The sequence below is a fragment of the Bos indicus genome, chromosome 23, assembly GCF_029378745.1.
Source record: "Bos indicus isolate NIAB-ARS_2022 breed Sahiwal x Tharparkar chromosome 23, NIAB-ARS_B.indTharparkar_mat_pri_1.0, whole genome shotgun sequence".
Lineage (NCBI taxonomy): Eukaryota > Metazoa > Chordata > Mammalia > Artiodactyla > Bovidae > Bos > Bos indicus.
This window is the reverse complement of record NC_091782.1, coordinates 32,217,732-32,233,589: the sequence shown is the minus strand read 5'-3', so window position 1 is coordinate 32,233,589 and position 15,858 is coordinate 32,217,732. Positions and strand designations below refer to the sequence as shown.

General features: G+C 40.2%; 3 non-coding genes across 3 annotated transcripts; 1 reads left to right on the top strand and 2 right to left on the bottom strand.

Annotated features, from left to right (window-relative positions):
• The first annotated feature begins 2,113 nt into the window (after window positions 1-2,113).
• TRNAA-UGC (transfer RNA alanine (anticodon UGC)) lies at window positions 2,114-2,185 on the top strand. Its single transcript has one exon. It is a non-coding gene; the product is annotated as a tRNA-Ala (tRNA).
• Window positions 2,186-5,112: 2,927 nt separating this feature from the next.
• On the bottom strand, window positions 5,113-5,186 carry TRNAT-CGU (transfer RNA threonine (anticodon CGU)). Its single transcript has one exon. It is a non-coding gene; the product is annotated as a tRNA-Thr (tRNA).
• A 6,008-nt stretch (window positions 5,187-11,194) lies between these two features.
• On the bottom strand, window positions 11,195-11,266 carry TRNAA-AGC (transfer RNA alanine (anticodon AGC)). Its single transcript has one exon. It is a non-coding gene; the product is annotated as a tRNA-Ala (tRNA).
• Window positions 11,267-15,858: the final 4,592 nt, after the last annotated feature.

Below are 15,858 nucleotides of genomic sequence, written 5' to 3'. Positions count from 1 at the left end.
ATTGCCTAACAGTCAATGTTCCCAAATTCTTAGAGGACCATCCTCCCGGACTTGAGCAGTGCCAGGTCTAAATGCCTAAAGGGTTCCACCTGCGGACTGCATTGACCAGCTCAGAAGGTGCTAACCTTTGTGCTTTTGAATCCAGTTTGTGATGAGTATCAAGGATTCCAATTACTCCCCACAAAAGAGGAATTCTTTGTAATTTTGGTCAAAAACTAAGTGATTTAGACCTTGTCCCTTGTTTCTGATCTATTGGAGGCTGAATAGTTGAGTGAAGAAGTGTTGTTGCGGTCCCTTCCTTCTTTCTTTCCTTTGTCCCTTGTTTCAATTGGTAGTAGAGCTTGTTCTCACGCATGAGATTTGGGTTCAATCTCTGGTGTGTCCATTTGTGTCCCATTGCAAAATAGTCTTTACCTGTAGATGTGTTTTATTTAGGCTTTTTGCTTTTCTTAACCTATTCTTACTCATCTTATCTTTCTCTCTCCTTCTCTTCCTATAGCTAGTGGCTATATTCTCTAATGTTCAGAGGCTTTCAAATATCAAGAGAAATTTTCTGCTGTTTGTAATTAGTATACAACTCATTCATTTTTAAAAATTAATACTTCAGGATATTCACATACTATTTTCATAATATATAAGAAGCTAAGTTAAAAAATTTAGATACCCCATACACATTTAAACATTTAGCATCTAGCTATAAAAATTCATGCCTAATATGTTAAATTATTTTATCTGTAAATGTTTTCAAATTTTTTCTCTCATTTTATTACAATGAAGTTTAACAGTACAGAAAAGTTACATGACCTTTGTGGATCTATTTTATCTTTAAATGTTGGAAACACCTTACTACTGTGTTATTGTCATAGTATAGTAATGAAGCCGGAGAAGGCGATGGCACCCCACTCCAGTACTCTTGCCTGGAAAGTCCGATGGACGGAGGAGTCTGGTAGGCTGCAGTCCATGGGGTCGCTAGGAGTCGGACACGACTGAGCAACTTCACTTTCACTTTTCACTTTCAAGCATTGGAGAAGGAAATGGCAACCCACTCCAGTGTTCTTGCCTGGAGAATCCCAGGGACTGGGGAGCCTGATGGCCTGCGGTCTATGGGGTCGCACAGAGTCGGTCACAACTGAAGCGACTTAGCAGCAGCAGCAGTAATGAAGCATCATCAATACCTCACAACAGTGCTTCTCAACCTTTAGCATACATCAAAATCACCTCTAGGGTTTTTAACATAGATTATTAACTCTGGACCCACATTCCCAGAGTTCCTGACTCATGGGTCTGCGGTGGGGTCTTAGAATTTGTATTCTTAGCAAGATCCCAGAAGATACGGTTGCTGCTGGTCCAAAGACCACACTTTGAGAACCACTGTCTCACAATGAAATCTGTTTCTAAAGTGTTGTAGCCTAGATTTACATTTGAATCTTCAGCATCTCTCTTACAATCTTTTATTTCACAGGATATAGGTAGGTTTCCTCACCCAAGCTACTGAGTAGGATTTTCCTTCTTGGACCAGGCTGAGATTTATATGCATACTGACTGTGGATAATTCCAAGCCTAGAACCTGAGATCGAAAGCAGCCTGCAGGGTGGCTGTCTCACAGTTCTTCCCCAGATTACAGTTTGGCTTTGTATTTTGCTGTGTTGTTGCTATTTAGTCACTAAGTCATGTCTGACTCTTTTACAATCCCATGGACTGTAGCCCTTCAGGCTCCTCGGCCATGGGATTTCCCAGTAGTGGGTTGCTATTTTCTTTTCCCTTGTACTACAACAAGAAATGTCCCAGTGCTTTGCTGTATTCATCTATGGTTCTTTTTTTTTTTAATATCAGTCTTTCCAAAAGGCACTTGATCTGAATGACTTTTATGCATGGTCCTGCTGGGGTAAAAGCCAATTTTACAGTTGCTTGTTTTAAACCGGGCCTTGTCAGATTCAAGAGAATCTGAAGGCTTTAATGAGATTGATTTACGTAAAACATCTTTCCGACATTTAAGTCCTCTAAAATACTTGCACAACAACGTAAAATACACGTAAATGTTTTTTATGCGGAAAGTTGACCGCATATATTCATAAAGAAAAGTACCTGGGGGCCGCACTAAGTTTACAGGTTTGGGGATGTAGCTCAGTGGTAGAGCGCCTGCTTTGCATGCATGAGGCCCCGGGTTCGATCCCCGGCATCTCCAGTCTGTTACTGAGTATCTACTCAGTGGCGTTTTTACACTTTGGATAAACAGACAAAGTCGCTCTTCGAGTTTTGGATATTTCTGAGCAATTTAAAGTTTAAGCGATACTCTGCTGAAAAAAATGTACCTTGCTTCGATTGCCAAGGTCCCATCGGACTGATCCTGTAACTCTTTTGGAGGAGGTGAGAAGTGGGAGGGGTCAGAGAGCAAATCAGCCTGAGGCAAAGACTAAGTTGGTTTCCACTCCCGTCTTTTTTTCCCAAAAAACTCTTTGACCTTTGTCACAAGAGCTTCTGTCTTAGTAGGTCATAAACAAACATTTTATTTCTCATTCCATTTTAAAAGAGATCGTAAAAGTACACTACTGGTATCAGTTCAGTTTAGTCGCTCAGTCGTGTTGGACTCTTTGCGACCCTGTGGGACTGCAGCATGCTAGGCTTTCTTGTCCATCACCATCTCCTGGAGCTTGCTCAAATTCATGTCCATCGAGTCGGTGATGCCATACAATCATCTCATCCTCTGTCATCCCCTTCTCCTCCTGCCTTCAATCTTTCCCATCATCAGGGTCTTTTCAAATGAGTCAGTTCTTCACATCAATATTGACGTTTCAGCTTCAACATCAGTCCTTCCAATGAATACTCAGGGTTGATTTCCTTTAGGATTGACTGGTTGGATCTCCTTGCAGTCCAAGGGACTCTCAAGAGTCTCCTTCAACACCACAGTTCAAAAGCATCAATTCTTCAGTGCTCAGCTTCCTTTATAGTCCAACTCTCACATCCATACATGACTACTGGAAAAACTACAACTTTGATTAGACGGACCTTTGTTGGCAAAATAATGTCTCTGCTTTTTAATATGCTGTCTAGACTGGTCATAACTTTTCTTCCAAGGAGAAAGTGTCTTTTAATTTCATGGCTGCAGTCACCATCTGCAGTGATTTTGAAGCCCCCTCCCCCCACACCAAAAAAAAAAGCCTGTCAGTGTTTCCACTGTTTCCCCATCTATTTGCCGTGAAGTGATGGGACCAGATGCATTGATCTTAGTTTTCTGAATCCTTGAGTTTTAAGCCAACTTTTTCACTCTCTTCTTTCATTTTCATCAAGAAGCTCTTTAGTTCTTCTATGAATGAAGCAGGGCAAAGGCTAATAGATTTTTGCCAAGAAAATGCACTGGTCATAGAAAACACTGTCTTCCAACAACACAAGAGAAGACTCTACACATGGACCAGATGGTCAATACTGAAATCAGATTGATTATATTATTTGCAGCCAAAGATGGAGAAACTCTATACGGTCAGCAAAAACAAGACCGGGAGCTGACTGTGGCTCAGATCATGAACTCCTTATTGCCAAATTCAGACTTAAATTGAAGAAAGTAGGGAAAACCACTAGACAATTCAGGTATGACCTAAATCAAATCCCTTACGATTATACAGTTGAAGTGAGACATAGATTCAAGGGATTAGATCTGATAGAGTTCCTGAATAAGTACGGACAGAGGTTCGTGACATTGTACAGGAGACAGGGATCAAGACCATCCTCAAGAAAAAGAAATGCAAAAAGGCAAAATGGTTGTTTGAGGAGGCCTTACAAATAGCTGTGAAAAGAAGAGAAGCAAAAGGCAAAGGAGAAAAGGAAAGATATAAGCATCTGAATGCAGACTTCCAAAGAATAGCAAGAAGAGAAAAGAAAGCCTTCCTCTGATCAATGCAAAGAAATAGAGGAAAACAATAGAATGAGAAAGACTAGAGATCTCTTCAAGAAAATGAGAGATACCAAGGGAACATTTCATGCAAAAATGAGCACAATAAAGTACAGAAATAGTATGTATGGACCTAACAGAAGCAGAAGATATTAAGAAGAGGTGGCAAGAATACACAGAAGAACTATGCAAAAAAGATCTTCATGACCCAAATAATCATGATGGTGTGATCACTCACCTAGAGCCAGAGATCCTGGAATGCCAAGTCAAGCAGGCCTTAGGAAGCATCACTATGAACAAACTAGCGGAGGTGATGGAATTCCAGTTGAGCTATTTTACCTCCTAAAAGATGATGCTGTGAAAGTGCTGCACTCAATATGCCAGCAAACTTGGAAAACTCAGCAGTGGTTACAGGAGTGGAAAAGGTTAGTTTTCATACCAATCCCAAAGAAAGGCAATGCCAAAGAATGCTCAAATTACCGCACAATTGTACTCATCTCACACACTAGGAAAGTAATCCTCAAAATTCTCCAAGCTAGGCTTCAACAGTATGTAAACCATGAACTTCCAGATGTTCAAGCTGGATTTTAAAAAGACAGAGGAGCCAGAGATCAAATTGCCAATATCCATTGGATCATAGAAAAACCAAGAGAGTTCCAGAAAAACATCTATTTCTGCTTTATTGACTATGCCAAAGCCTTTGCGTGGATGACAACAAACTATGGAAAATTCTTCAAGACATGCGAATACCAGACCACCTGACCTGCCTCCTGAGAAATCTGTATGCGGGTCAGGAAGCAACAGTTAGAACTGCACCTGGGGCAACAGACTGGTTCCAATTCAGGAAAGAAGTATGTCAAGGCTGTATATTGTCACCCTGCTTATTTAACTTCAATGCAAAGTACATCATGAGAAACACCGGGCTGGATGAAGCACAAGCTGGAATCAAGATTGCTGAGAGAAATATCAATAACCTCAGATATGCAGATGACACCACCCTTATTATGGCAGAAAGTAAGAACTAAAGAACACCTAAGTAGTAGATCCATACGATAGACCATTAGTAGAGAGCCTGAGAGTCATTGAGAATACATGTGCAATGAGAATAGGTTGTGGAAATAAAAAGTTCCAATCAGTGAAGTTGATCTACCTTTAAGATGGTATCAGACTAAAAATTCGAATTTGTTGTTAAAACTAAGGTTTCAATTTTGAGATGAAAAACCAGCAGGCCCCGCTGGGATTCGAACCCAGGATCTCCTGTTTACGAGACAGGCGCTTTAGCCAACTAAGCCACAGAGCCAGCTGTTGGAAAGCTCAAACTTCCTTTCTGATCAAATGCTACTCAATTAGGTGAAAAGCTGTGTTAATTAGAGCTACTATTCACTCCGTGGATAGAAGAGACGGGCGGCTCCATGAAGTAGCAAAGAGTCAGACACGACTGAGCGACTGAGCGCACAGCCACACTGCTCACTCTCTTCTCGAATAAATCGACCTTATAGAACAGACAAACCCGCGAAGACGACTCCTGGAACTTAAGCAACAAAACACCTACTTGCTCTCGCACCATAACGGAGAAAATGTACTGAGAACAACCATGGAGTGGAAAAGAATGGATACGAGCTGAGTGTTCATTGTTCAGGAAGCGGCTTCTGTAAGTGAGGCCAGAGACGCTCTTATATTTCACCGGATTGTAGTAACTTAGAATCCTTAAGTGAGTGGATATTCTAAAAGTAGACGGAAAGGCTCTTCTAGCAAAATAGGTCAGTTAGAACTTCAGTCCAATTGATGCCATTCCTGGTTGTTAGGAGATGGCACACTTGCGCACTGAAAAACAAAACAAACAACCCCAAACTTCAAACACATTCAGACTCCGCTAACAGCTGTCAGCTTGTGCTCGCTCTTGCTTCAGGAAGCAGGAGACTGTCAGCATGGAGGTGGTTAGGTCAGAGTTCACTTAACGGTTTTCTGATTCAAATCCCAGGAGCCTTTGCCAGCCCGAGGCTGGGGAATGGCCTCCGTTCCTTCAGCTCCTAGAAGGCGCACAGACGGAAAAAAATACTGGCTTGGCTTTGGGAGGCATCAGACTCTTTCTTCTCTATATCGCCTTCTTCAAATGGATGTTCTTTAATATTAGTATTTTCCACATGGACCCTCAACTTGTAGAAGCTAAACAAACATTAACTGATTGTACAATCACGAAACTAAGAATCCATTCTTAAACTGTTAACTCTTGCATCCTGATTTTCTGCCTTTAATTGGAGTAAGATCAGTGCTGAAAGGGAGTGATTTCAACTTAGCAGATGCCACTGTGCATCTACCCAGCTTCCAATGCCTCATCAAAATACAAAATGGAAGGACTGCAAAATTCTTTATTTAACCACGTAAAGGCTGAAAGGAGCTCTGAATGATAAGACCTTTGAATCCCAAAGTCTTATTGCTTTTTTGAGTCAAATGTTCTGATATTGCCATTTTATATCCTACTCAGAATGTTTTTCATGGCTCAGATGGTAAAGCATCTGCCTGCAATGCGGGAAACCCGGGATCGATCCCTGGTTTGGGAATATCTTCTGGAGAAGGAAATGGCAACCCACTCCAGTACTCTTGCCTGGAAAATTCCATGGATGGAGGATCCTGGTCCATGCGGGTCTCAGAGTTGGACACGACCAAGTGACTTCACTTTCAGAATGTTTTTTATAGTGAATATAAACGTTTCTTGCTAACCAGGATAGTCACTTTTTAATCTAATCTATACTAACAAACTTCCATACTTAGGACTACACTTCTACTCCATTTATAGTTACTTTTATATTTTCTGAGTTTGGGGAACAACACCTTCAGAATAATAATGGGCTAGGAATCATGGTGCTTCTGAATTCTAGTTAGCTGAATTGTTCAGGATCAGGACTAGGTAAATTTCAGTCTCAGAAGTACTGTTGGGAGGACAGCATTTAAGGTGAAGTATGTTCAACAAGAGTGATATTACTTTGTACCTACTAGGTGTCAGGTATTGAAATCAGCTCAGTTCAGTCGCTCAGTTGTGTCTGACTCTTTGCGACCCCATGAACTTTCCTGTCCATCACCAACTCCTGGAGCTTGCTCAAACCCATGTCCATTGAAATCAGTTGTATGGATACAACTAGGTACAAGATGGCCACAGATGATAGAAAACAAAACAAGAAATTTTAATGAACATCAAATATCATAATAAAAGAAGTACAAGATGACAGATGAGCAGCTAACAAGGAGGTGTCAAACATACCAGACATATAATAAAAGGGGGTGGAAAAAGACAATGACTTGGAATAGTGATTTAAAATTTCCTCACCTTGTGGAACAATCATTCCAAATAACTTAGAATTTATCCTAAAAGAAAAATTTGGGGGAAAAATAGAACCCTTTGAGGATTAAACATAGGGAATTCTATTTGAGCAAATTAGCTTTTCCCAGCATAATCTTTTTCTGTCTCTTCAAGGTTTTTATTAATTTTTAACTTTTATTGGTGAATAGCTTATTTAGACGGAGAAGGCAATGGCACCCCACTCCAGTACTCTCACCTGGAGAATCCCATGGACAGAGAAGCCTGGTGGGCTGCAGTCCATGGAGTCCCTGGGAGTCAGACACGACTAAGCGACTTCACTTTCACTTTTCACTTTCATGCATTGGAGAAGGAAATGGCAACCCACTCCAGTGTTCTTGCCTGGAGAATCCCAGGGACGGGGGAGCCTGGTGGGCTGCCGTCTATGGGGTTGCACAGAGTCGGACATGACTGAAGCGACTTAGCAGCAGCAGCAGCAGCAGCAGCTTATTTAGAATACCAAAAAATACAAATATTGCATTTTTATGCATCTAGCACGTTTGTTACTTTGTTCATTAGAACAAAAAGTTAATCCTTTTGTTGCCACTTGTAGCAACTGTGAAATGGCTATTCCAGTCCCCTTATCTAACCTTCCTCTCCTTTGATCACCTCATTCTATAGAAATTCAAAACATGATCATCTGATCGCCTTTCCTGAATATTTAAACTCTCCCAGATCTTCCACATTTTCCTACGGTCCTGTTGTCCAGATTATGTCTTTGTGAGAAGTGCTCTAGTTGGTTTCATTCCCTTGATCTAGTGTGCTCTCTCTTTGGATCTGAAGGGCCAATATAGATAAGAAAGAAGAGAGACTAGCTTTCTTTTCTACTTACATACCAGGACATATTTTATTTCAATTACTGAGAGATTATTAGTCACAATTTAGGATTAAACTATGCAAGGATTGCCCTCCACTACAATGTAGGTCCACTAGATCTCATTTCTCCGTGAAATGAAATGAATAAGGTGCATTCTTCACTAAATGACCCTGGGTTCACATCTACTTTTCTCTAGCCATAAGACTGTGCAGAAATTACTAAATGGAGTCAAACTCAAGGTAGGCTCAAAGGAATTTCATTGCTGGTAAATAAAAGGAGTGCTTTTAGTCTTTTTCTTCAGTGCTAATGTGTAAAGATCCACAAATAGAAGATTTTCCCCAGCCCTCTGCTCTGTGTGTTCTTAGAAAATAGCTCCTTTTTTTTTCCCCCCCTATCTTTGCTTCTCTTAATATTATTTGGGAGAAAAGAAACCCTACAGAATATGAGATCTAGTTTTACCTTTTAAAAATAGTCTTCACTTGTAATATTGTTGAAACCATTATTACTTTCCTCTTAGGGACCCAGAGTCATATGATAAATTAAAGCAAGACTTGTCTTACGAAGTCTTAGCTCCAAGTTGTCAATATCAACTCCCCTTTCCTGAGGTAATTTTATTTCAGAAAATGTAGTGCCTTTCCTTGCTTTAGGTCTAGGTCAGAGCCATTTCAAATCACTGATAGATATCCCCAGACTTAAATTTTGGGGAGGAAAGCTTAGAGTATATTTGTTCTGTCCTGGATGGCCCTAAATTATTAAGTGATCCCCTTTCTTCCCAGTGATGAACTTTGCAAACACAGGGATCTCGGGAAATAGCAGTTCTCATTTCATAGTCCTTGAACAACTGTGGTAGAATAAAAAGAGAGAGAGAGAAGTGTTTTTCTCTATTTAGCAGACTGCTATGTGAAATTAAGTTATATCCCCATCCATCACCCCATCTGCCCTTGACTTGGCCAATCTGGGGACTACTCATGTATCTATGACCACCTCAATCACCAGTGGTGTCTCTAAAATAAAGTTAGACTGAGAAAGGGATAAGCCTGCAAGTCTACCTCTCTTATGTCTCCTCCTACCTTTGTGGATATTTGGATATAATTTAAATAGAGACTTTCTAGACCAGTAGTTCTCAACTGTAACTGCATGTTCAAATCACCTAGCAATCTTTTTAAAATGCTGGTGTCCATTCCACCCTCCAGACAAATTAAACTAGAACCTCTCAGTGCAGAATCCAGGCATCAGACAATTTTAGAGCTCTCAAGGTGATTCCAATGTGCAGCCAAGTTAGAGAATCACTGCTTCAGCTTGAAAGAATTTTATGAGCTCAGGGAAACTGTATTGATTTTTATCTTTCCTTATGCCTTCCATCACCCAGTGCACATTTTACCTATCAGATAAAATAATTTAGTCAGGACACTGTTCTTAAACTGCACATAAACCTTTTTTATTAGTTAAATTAAGGAGGGTCTTTTCATGTGGTTTGGGATAGAGAAATCTTAAAAAAAAAAAAAAAAAACACCTTTGATGGAGTAGGTCATAGTCTGGTGACCTGAAGTGACAACAAAAGCAAGTAGTCATTACAACTCAAAACTGGTTTCTAGGCAGAACTGTTGATATCTCACAACTGCTAGCCTTGTCTGTGGCTATATGGCACACTGAAAATGGGAGGAACAAGGAATGAAATAGTTTGTGAACTATTTCTTTATTGATGGCTTAACTGCTAAATGCTATGGCTACTATTTTAAGTTTGTCCAACGTGTTCTAATATCTTTAGAGCTGTGTTGGAGCTACACTATTGTAGGCCTGTAATAAATACTGACAAGAGCAGTTGTTCAGTAAATAACAGCAGAGAATGATTTAGCTAACAGAGTGCAAACCTCAGTGCACCACACTTTCAAAGGCCCATTTTAAGATCCATTCTTTAATCTTGTGGGTTTTTTCTTAGTCAGGAAGCACAAGCTTCCCCATGAACGACAGACCAAATCATTAGAGACCAACGGAAAGGATGGTTGCCCTTATTATCTTTTAAACACTGGACCCTTGTACCTCTAAGAATGCTGGTGTCTTGCAGATATTCAGAGACTGACGAAGATACAATGAGCTCGGAAATCTGAGTAGGCAACAGCCTCCCGGACCTTTCTTTTCAGAGCCCTTTTCTGGACCCTTGTACCTCTAAGAATTTGGAGCCCTTGACCACAGCCTCCAAGGGCCACGTAGAGCTGCCCAGAGGCCTCCCTGAAAAATAAACAAAAGTACAGAAAATGGTTTTCTAAATTTCCTTCATTTGCTCATGTGACAGGGTGTCACGAATTGGAAATTGAGGCAAAAGCACCGAGATACAAGAAATGCTGCATTCCAAAGGGGACTAGCCCTTCATTAAAACAAAGGAGCTGGCCAAGGAAAGTCCTTACCCACATGAATGGTATAAAAGGGCTGGGTTTAGGAAAATAAGTTGATTTTTTTAAGAGCGTTAAAGTCAGTACCTTTAGAATCAGTGAGGCAAATTTAGAGATTACAAAAGAAATCAGTAAAGAAGGAATTAAATCCACACTGGTATGAGCGCCGCGAGCTCACTGGCAAAACGCACTGAGGGGAAAACATGTCTATATCAAAATGTTTCACTTTCACTCCTTTGTGTTCGATTTCTGAGAGAACTGTCACGTTTTAAGAAGCGAAAAGTATCCAATGCTTTCACAGCCTGGGGAGAGTTTATTTTCTTTCTAGAGAGCTTCCGGTGAAATCCATCTTTCTTATTGAGCCTCTAAGTACGAAACCTGAGACTGGAGCTCAGCCTACCATCCCATCCCCCACCCCAAACCCCAGCAGAAAAGCTAAGTGAAAATCCTAAATCTTCTAATTTAGAGTTTAAATGGATAACTGTCAACCTCCGCCACCCCCGCCCCCCGCCATGGAATAGCGACCAACGTCACTTTTGATTTCACTTTGTGGAAAACGTCTCTAATCCCTGCTGAGGATGGAAAGGAATAAAATTTTAAAAAGGAAAGATTACTAGCATAACCCGAGCAAAGTATAATTACCTTGCGGCAAGAAGGGTTAATCTTTAGGTTTTACCGGAATGGACTGTGACCATTCCATTGGGAGGGAAGAGGTGTATTTCCGGAGCTGAAAAGAAACAAAAGCATGGAGATGCTGGGGATCGAACCCGGGACCTCATGCATGCTAAGCATGCGCTCTACCACTGAGCTACATCCCCACTCTAAGCAAACGGCCTTTTCTAAACTATCTTCATGAAATAAAAGAAATTTACATTTTAAATTGTTTTGCTATTTTCTGAAAGATACAATTCCCACCCTTGATTTTATAGTACTGTATTACCAAGGAATTCCGATTAGCCTGTGTCTTGCAGATATTCAGAGACTGACGAAGATACAATGAGCTCGGAAATCTGAGTAGGCAACAGCCTCCCGGACCTTTCTTTTCAGAGCCCTTTTCTCTTTTGTCAAAAGATGTGTGAGACAAAGGAAAATTCCTTACAGGAAAGATAAAAAGTAGTTTGCCAATGATTGTCTTTAATTATGAAACCTACCAACCTGTCTTCAATTCTGCATCCCATTCCTGGACTCCAGAAACCGCTATGCAACTATTCTTACAAAACAAGGAGCCAATGAAGGTATTTGTGTTAGAAAAGTAAATTCCTTCCACTTTTAGCAACTGAGAGGACTGAAGGGTGAAGATGTTGGCTTGCTTCCTGCGGCCTTCTGATCCTCATTTAATCCAAAGAATACACATCAAATCCAGGGAACACAAATCCTCGGATCTTGCTCTGATTCTTCGGAAAGAAAAGCCAAAGTAAGAGATTTGTCACTTCTAACACTGAGGCAAACCCTCTGCTTCCATGATGCTTATCTTCTGCAGAGTGAGTGGTTCTTTAGAATTCAGACCATTCTCTCAACAAGAGATGCAAATCAAAGCCTAGTCTCCCGGCCTAGTCCCCAAATATGAAAACCAGTGAGCCAATCTGGAAGAATGAATAATAATGTCAAATAGAAACAAAAGGAAGACTGAGGATACAGCATGCTTACAGGCGTGGAAGTGTATGTAGTTCAGAATGGTTGGAACTGAAAGGAGCAGAGAAATCAGCTTGACAAGATATAACCAGCATTTCTCATCCTTTCACCTTGCTAAGAGAACCTAAATTTTATTCATATAGTAAGAATTTGCGTAAACCATGAATCATCTGAAACAATTATGGCTTTTCCATTTCCTTTTGCCAGGGATTGTTTTCATGATAGAGCCACGACCCTCTGGTGGATAAGATGCACTAGGCAATCAGCCTAAAATTTTTGGAATTTTTTCCTTCAGGATAAAAAGAGAAACATGAGAGATGAACCACACATCTTAGTTTAGCATTGATATTTTATTTTCAAGAAAAGTTTTCTGTAACAGTCTGGAAGCTTGAGAGAAACAGATAAAAATTATTTTTTTTTAAATAATGATTATTCCTTTGCAAGAAATGTAAAAAAAGGCTTTCTAGAAATATTAGTTTTCTATTGCTGAATAGCACTCCAAAATTCACAGCATTAAAAAAACTGATGCTTATTATCTCAGATTCTGTGGGTCAGAAACTCCAGTGTGGCTTGGCTGGGTAACTCTGGCCCCAGGAGTCTCCTGAAGTTGAACTCCAGGTATGAACAGTGCATGCAGGACTCTGGAGCATGGACTGTGTCTGGGGGATCTGCTTCCAAGATGGCTGATTCATTCGTGGGTAGAAAGCCTCAATTCCCCCTCATATATCTTGGTGACTGAGTCAAGTAGGAGAAGACCTCACAAGGGTGTGATTACCAGGAGGTAAGGATCCTCGGGGGGAGGGCCACCTTGAAGGTTATCCTTAATTGTGTATCAGTACTTATTACAATACCTGATGTAAATAAATTTGTGAACTAGTTTTTAAAAAGTAAATGTGTGGATGGATAGAGAGATAGATGCTTGCATCTCTGAAGGAATAAACAGGAGGACACTTTCAGTGGCTACTTAAGAGATTTAGAAGTGAGAAATCGTGAAATTTGGCTTCAATCCTCTTAACTCCATTAGAAGAAATGGAAACTGTATAAAAATGTATAAATTGTCAAAACGAACATTAAAAAGTTATGGAAAATCTGATTCAATATACAGCCATTTAAAAAACTGAATTTAAACAAAATTTCCAATCAGAGACAAATTTACTGGCATGTTCTATGAAATCCTAAAGGAAACAATAACCTCTGTGTTGTATAAAATATTTCCCCCCACCCAAAATGGGAAAACTATAAATTATTTTAGGTTAGCATAGTATCTATAAAAGACGCTTACTCCTTGGAAGGAAAGTTATGACCAACCTAGATAGCATATTGAAAAGCAGAGACATTACTTTGCCAACAAAGGTCCGTCTAGTCAAGGCTATGGTTTTTCCTATGGTCATGTATGGATGTGAGAGTTGGACTGTGAAGAAGGCCGAGCGCTGAAGAATTGATGCTTTTGAACTGTGGTGTTGGAGAAGACTCTTGAGAGTCCCTTAGACGGCAAGGAGATCCAACCAGTCCATTCTGAAGGAGATCAGCCCTGGGATTTCTTTGGAAGGAATGATGCTAAAGCTGAAACTCCAGTACTTTGGCCACCTCATGCGAAGAGTTGACTCATTGGAAAAGACTCTGATGCTGGGAGGGATTGGGGGCAGGAGGAGAAGGGGACGATAGAGGATGAGATGGCTGGATGGCATCACTGACTCAATGGACGTGAGTCTGAGTGAACTCCAAGAGTTGGTGATGGTCAGGGAGGCCTGGCGTGCTGCGATTCTTGGGGTCGCAAAGAGTCGGACACGACTGAGCGACTGAACTGAACTGAACTGAATATCTATATCAACACCCAGTGGAGAAAATATAAGAAGGGAAAATTATAGGACCATTTTACTAATAAGCACAAAGGCAAAATGATTTAAAAAGAGCAAACAGACTTCCAGTTTCTGGTTCCATATATAAGGTGCTTGAAAGTCACTTCATTCTGTCAAGAAGGAAAATCTGAACAGAGTGAAAAACCAACACCTCTTCTAGAATTTATAAGGGAGGTGAGGACACAGGGCAACTGGCTGCCCCCAAGATTGGAGAGATATACAGGTGAATAAGGGGAGTCATGACTTACCTGAGCAGTGACTCACAAGTGGAAACCACAAAAAGAACCAATACCTGAACTGTTGATGATTTGCTTGAGGACCCAAGTAGGCAACTCTGATTACTAAAAACTCCAGGCACACTGAGTCATGGCCTGGGCAGGGTAGGGGTGGGGCCTCTACACTTTTGTGTGTTTTACCCCTAGAACTTTGACCAGATTCTCACATTAACCATCTAAAAAGCGGAAGGTGGGGTGGGGATGGGGGTGGGGTGGGGCGTAATTCCTTCATGCTTCCAGCAGAGGGGGAAGAAGAGGAGCCACATTGAAATGTACCAGAGTGCTATTGTTCTTAACAAGGCCCGATTTCTAAAGAACCCATTTAACCAGACCTTAACCAACTGGGGTTTTGTCAGAGCCTAATTTACCCAGAAGAAGGGAAATACTCAATTCCAACTGTCTCTAGACTTTCACATGAGAGAAGGAAAAACACACTCCAGCATCCTGTGGCTATCCTGTCCCACCTAAGAGTGAGAGGAGACAACTGAGAAACAATTGTGAAGTTCACCAGCCAGAGACAAAAGGTCAATAAAAGACTGAGACCTAATCATAGGTCTATAGAAAGCTTCTCCCCCAACACCTCACTACCGCATTACTAAATTCCTATTTATCCTTTTATCAAGTACACCACGTTGGGCTATCCAGAAAAAATTACAAAGCATATCAGAAGGCAAATAATAATTTGCAGAGACAGAGCAATAAAAGAACCAGACATGGCAAGAATTTAAAACAACTATGATTAAAATGATAATGGATCTAATGAATAAAGTAGATAGTATGCAAGAACAGATAGGCAATGTAAGCAGAAAGATGAAAATCCTAAAAAAAAAAACAAAAGAAATGCTCAAGATTAAAATACATAGTAACAGAAAGAATGACTTTGATGAGCTCATTAGTACAATAGACACAACTAAGGAAAGACTCTGAATTTGAGGATGTATCAGTAGAAACCTCCAAAACTGAAAAACAGAACAAAGACTGGCAGGGGCGGGGCGAGGGCAGGGGGAAGGACAGAATATCCAAGGACTCTAGGACTTGTGTAAAAAAAATATATAACATGTGTAATGGGAATACTATAAGGAAAGGAAAGAAAGAAATAGAATACTTGAAACAATGACTGAGAATTTCCCCCAAATTAATGTCAGACAGTAAACCACAGATCTGGGAAGTTCAGAGAACACCAGAAAGATAAATGAAAAAAGAAACAACAACAACAACAAAACCTACATATAAGCATATCATTCTCAAACTACAAAAGATCAGATATAAAGAAAATAATCCTGGAAGAGGTCAGAGGGAAAAAAATCTAGACTATAGAGGAACCAAGTCTAGTGACTTACATGTGACTTCTATTAAGAAACTATGCAAATAAGAATAGATTACAGTGAAATATTTAAAGAAGAAAGCCACAACTTGGAATTCTGCACCCTGAAAATTTTGAAAAATGAAGGAGAAATAAAACTTTCTCAAACAAAAATGGAGGGAATTTGTTCCCTGTAGACCAGTCTTGCAAGAAGTGTTAAAGAAAGTTCTTTAGAGACAAGAAAAATAATAGAAACTCAAATCTTCATAAGGAAAGGATGAATATCAAAGAAGGAATAAGGAAAGGTAAATAAAAACTTTTATTTTTCTTAGTTTAATTGA